The following is a 6,090-nucleotide window of genomic DNA, read 5'->3' on the forward strand; positions in this document are numbered from 1 at the left end:
ATAATAATAATAATAATAATAATAACAATACTAATAATAATAATAATAATAATAATAATAATAATAATAATAATAATAATAATAACAATAATAATAATAATAATAATAATAATAACAATAACAATAATAATAATAATAATAATAATAATAATAATAACAATAATAATAATAATAATAACAATAACAATAACAATAATAATAATAACAATAATAATAATAATAATAATAATAATAGTAATAACAATAACAATAATAATAATAATAATAATAATAATAATAATAGTAATAATAATAATAATAATAATAATAATAATAATAATATAATGTGTCACTCTTCGTTAAGGCAGGGGTTCCCAGATGTGCTTGGTGACCCACCAACGGAGGTGTTTTTGAGTTGGGTTGAACGGTGAAAACCAAACCATCTGACATGGATAATCCTGTGTTCTGATGCTCTAACATTATAACAACATCAGTGGGGGCCTAATTGTCTAGCTTTTATTTAGCTGATTGAAAATTATCAAAGATTATATGCTATAATTGAAAAAGTCCATTATCTTTTCTACATACTTTCTATTTGGTTTTAGTTGTTTAATAAGTTAATACTGAAAACATTTGTTTTTGGCAATGTCATCCCTCGACCCACCTGTACCCCTGCCGTGATCCACAAGTGGTCCTGACAGAGTTCACATAGGCTACCAGTAGCAGGACTCATCACCTTCAAGTCAGTTTCATTCTAAATAACTGAGCATGTAGCGATATTATCTAAACATTTCCTACAGAGACCATCAGGTCATCATCAATATAAAGGATATTATCTAAACATTTCCTACAGAGACCATCAGGTCATCATCAATATAAAGGATATTATCTAAACATTTCCTACAGAGACCATCAGGTCATCATCAATATAAAGGATATTATCTAAACATTACCTACAGAGACCATCAGGTCATCATCAATATAAAGGATATTATCTAAACATTTCCTACAGAGACCATCAGGTCATCATCAATATAAAGGATATTATCTAAACATTTCCTACAGAGACCATCAGGTCATCATCAATATAAAGGATATTATCTAAACATTTCCTACAGAGACCATCAGGTCATCATCAATATAAAGGATATTATCTAAACATTACCTACAGAGACCATCAGGTCATCATCAATATAAAGGATATTATCTAAACATTACCTACAGAGACCATCAGGTCATCATCAATATAAAGGATATTTAAAAACATTTCCTACAGAGACCATCAGGTCATCATCAATATAAAGGATATTATCTAAACATTTCCTACAGAGACCATCAGGTCATCATCAATATAAAGGATATTATCTAAACATTTCCTACAGAGACCATCAGGTCATCATCAATATAAAGGATATTATCTAAACATTTCCTACAGAGACCATCAGGTCATCATCAATATAAAGGATATTATCTAAACATTTCCTACAGAGACCATCAGGTCATCATCAATATAAAGGATATTATCTAAACATTTCCTACAGAGACCATCAGGTCATCATCAATATAAAGGATATTATCTAAACATTTCCTACAGAGACCATCAGGTCATCATCAATATAAAGGATATTATCTAAACATTTCCTACAGAGACCATCAGGTCATCATCAATATAAAGGATATTATCTAAACATTTCCTACAGAGACCATCAGGTCATCATCAATATAAAGGATATTATCTAAACATTTCCTACAGAGACCATCAGGTCATCATCAATATAAAGGATATTATCTAAACATTTCCTACAGAGACCATCAGGTCATCATCAATATAAAGGATATTATCTAAACATTTCCTACAGAGACCATCAGGTCATCATCAATATAAAGGATATTATCTAAACATTTCCTACAGAGACCATCAGGTCATCATCAATATAAAGGATATTATCTAAACATTTCCTACAGAGACCATCAGGTCATCATCAATATAAAGGATATTATCTAAACATTTCCTACAGAGACCATCAGGTCATCATCAATATAAAGGATATTATCTAAACATTACCTACAGAGACCATCAGGTCATCATCAATATAAAGGATATTATCTAAACATTTCCTACAGAGACCATCAGGTCATCATCAATATAAAGGATATTATCTAAACATTTCCTACAGAGACCATCAGGTCATCATCAATATAAAGGATATTATCTAAACATTACCTACAGAGACCATCAGGTCATCATCAATATAAAGGATATTTAAAAACATTTCCTACAGAGACCATCAGGTCATCATCAATATAAAGGATATTATCTAAACATTACCTACAGAGACCATCAGGTCATCATCAATATAAAGGATATTATCTAAACATTTCCTACAGAGACTATAAGGTCATCATCAATATAAAGGATATTATCTAAACATTTCCTACAGAGACCATCAGGTCATCATCAATATAAAGGATATTATCTAAACATTTCCTACAGAGACCATCAGGTCATCATCAATATAAAGGATATTATCTAAACATTTCCTACAGAGACCATCAGGTCATCATCAATATAAAGGATATTATCTAAACATTTCCTACAGAGACCATCAGGTCATCATCAATATAAAGGATATTATCTAAACATTTCCTACAGAGACCATCAGGTCATCATCAATATAAAGGATATTATCTAAACATTTCCTACAGAGACCATCAGGTCATCAGCAATATAAAGGATCATATCTCAAGCCTACTCTCTCTATTGAATGTTTATATAAAGGATATTTAAAAACATAATAATTAGCCTAGACTTACCAGAGTCTGTCTGTCTTTCCTTCAAATCAACACAACACAGGAAATCAAATATTTTCTGATGCTCTTGCAGAGGAAGTAGTCTATATTACAAACTTCAAAATCCTTTTTATATTCATCTCAAATACACTACAAGTTTTAAATTCCCTACATGGCAGGAAAGTTCTCATGCAAAAGGTTATACAGTTCAGATCCTGTACAGAGTTTGTCTTTGGTTTCGGGAAGGCTGAAAGATAACATTGAAATCCCCCCAAGTATTGCAAACAGGATGTTAACTTAGTCACAAGGTTGCGCTAACTACAGTAGTGTTGCAAAATCCTTTACACCCCACTCTTCCCCATCAGTCTTAAGAACAAAACATGTGGTTTAATGTAGATACATTTAGATACAACAGAAACAACATGTGGTATTCTCAACTTCTCTTTTAACAGAACAGAGACATTTCAGAGGAAAGAATGGTGGGAAGTGTTATAGGAGGACGGGTTCATTTTTATGGCTGAAATGGAATAAATAAATGAATTCCATTTATTCCATTCCAGTCTTTACACTGAGCCTGTCCTCATATTGCTCCTCCACCAGCCTCCTTTGGTTTGTATGTGAAAGTATGCAGGTATTCAAGTTGTTGTGGAGGCAAATTATATTTAAACAAAATACTTTTAAAAGGTATAATGCAGCCGTAAAAATAAAATAAAATCAGATGTGAAAATGGTGCATTTCTAAGTTTTATAGAAAAAATATGAAGTTAAAAAGTTCTACCTGATGACATCATCAAAAGTTGAATGATTTTAAAAGCAGTGATTTTTCAAACCCAATTAGATTGTCGGTGGTGTGGGGAGCAATAAAATGTCCTCTACTGGGCTAGAAACTCATTGCAGGTTTTGAAAATCACAGTTTTTAATGAGTTTTCATCTCATTTTTTTAACTACAGACCATAGAAATGTGAAAGGTGCTGTTTTCAGAAATAAAGATACTGTTTTGGTGCTGGAGAGGATGAAATATGAGGTTGAAAAGTGCAGGACTTGCCTTTTAACACTAGAATCAGACCTGCTCCCTGCCTTTTAACACTAGAATCAGACCTGCTCCCTGACTTTTAACACTAGAATCAGTCCTGCTCCCTGACTTTTAACACTAGAATCAGTTCTGCTCCCTGACTTTTAACACTAGAATCAGTCCTGCTCCCTGACTTTTAACACTAGAATCAGTTCTGCTCTCTGACTTTTAACACTAGAATCAGTCCTGCTCCCTGACTTTTAACACTAGAATCAGTCCTGCTCCCTGACTTTTAACACCAGAATCAATCCTGCTCCCTGACTTTTAACACTAGAATCAGTCCTGCTCCCTGACTTTTAACACTAGAATCAGTCCTGCTCCCTGACTTTTAACACTAGAATCAGTCCTGCTCCCTGACTTTTAACACTAGAATCAGTCCTGCTCCCTGCCTTTTAACACTAGAATCAGACCTGCTCCCTGACTTTTAACACTAGAATCAGTCCTGCTCCTCCTAAATGTTTGTATTTTACACTGCTCATTTGTGTGAATTTTGAAATCAAGAAGAGAAAAGATCCTTTTGACCAGTTTATTTCCCACCTACTACCTGCCCACCAAGACAATGTGCTGTTGGACCTTGGTACCCAGCCAGCCACTAATGAGTCTCCCTTTCCTCACTGAATAAATGGGCCGTAATTGTGCACCTTATATGATAATATACGTTTTTACCTTTATTTAACTAGGCAAATCAGTTTTTGAACAAATTCTTATTTTCAATGACGGCCTAGGAACAGTGGGTTAACTGCCTTGTTCAGGGGCAGAACGACAGATTTTTACCTTCTCAGCTCAGGGATTCAATCCAGCAACCTTTCAAGTACTGGCTCAACACTTTAACCACTAGGCTGCCTGCCGCCTCTACACTCTAACCACTAGGCTACCTACCACCTCTACACTCTAACCACTAGACTACCTGCCGCCTCTACACTCTAACCACTAGGCTACCTGCCGCCTCTACACTCTAACCACTAGACTATCTGCCGCCTCTACACTCTAACCACTAGGCTACCTGCCGCCTCTACACTCTAACCACTAGGCTACCTGCCGCCTCTACACTCTAACCACTAGGCTACCTGCTGCCCCTACACTCTAACCACTAGGCTACCTGCCGCCCCTCCACTCTAACCACTAGGCTACCTGCCGCCCCTCCACTCTAACCACTAGGCTACCTGCCGCCCCTCCACTCTAACCACTAGGCTCCCTGCCCCCCTCCACTCTAACCACTAGGCTCCCTGCCCCCCTCCACTCTAACCACTAGGCTACCTGCCGCCTCTACACTCTAACCACTAGGCTACCTGCCGCCTCTACACTCTAACCACTAGGCTACCTGCCGCCTCTACACTCTAACCACTAGGCTACCTGCCGCCCCTCCACTCTAACCACTAGGCTACCTGCCGCCCCAAATGAGGCCTAACTGAATGATAAGAAGGATGAAGGGGTTGATTTAATGTAGAAAGACAATAGTGTAATGATGAGTTTGTGTTATGCCTATTTATCAGCAGCAAATCATTTGACCACACCCCCTTGTGGGTTAATAATATTCTCTTTTATGTTTTACTTTCCACAAATCAACTGTTGTGGGTCTGTTTTATTGACTGTAACTCGAACACTAATCACATGTATTGTAAGGAAATGAACACATGCTATGAGTTACAGTAGGCCTTTAGAGTGATGTAAAACATGTCCTGGACTCTGTCCAAGTTAATGAGCGGGAAACAAACAATAGCAGTCAACCTTCACAGCCGGCCCATCGACACTACTCCTAAACTACACCAAAACTAATTTCACACATGATAAGAGTTATCCTGATCAGATGGCCCATCGACACTACTCCTAAACTATACCACAACTAATTTCACACATGATAAGAGTTATCCTGATCAGCTGGCCCATCGACACTACTCCTAAACTATACCAAAACTAATTTCACACATGATAAGAGTTATCCTGATCAGCTGGCCCATCGACACTACTCCTAAACTATACCAAAACTAATTTCACACATGATAAGAGTTATCCTGATCAGCTGGCCCATCGACACTACTCCTAAACTGTACCAAAACTAATTTCACACATGATAAGAGTTATCCTGATCAGCTGGCCCATCGACACTACTCCTAAACTATACCAAAACTAATTTCACACATGATAAGAGTTATCCTGATCAGCTGGCCCATCGACACTACTCCTAAACTATACCAAAACTAATTTCACACATGATAAGAGTTATCCTGATCAGCTGGCCCATCGACACTA

This window comes from Salmo salar, unplaced genomic scaffold (assembly GCF_905237065.1).
Source record: "Salmo salar unplaced genomic scaffold, Ssal_v3.1, whole genome shotgun sequence".
Classification (NCBI taxonomy): Eukaryota; Metazoa; Chordata; class Actinopteri; order Salmoniformes; family Salmonidae; genus Salmo; species Salmo salar.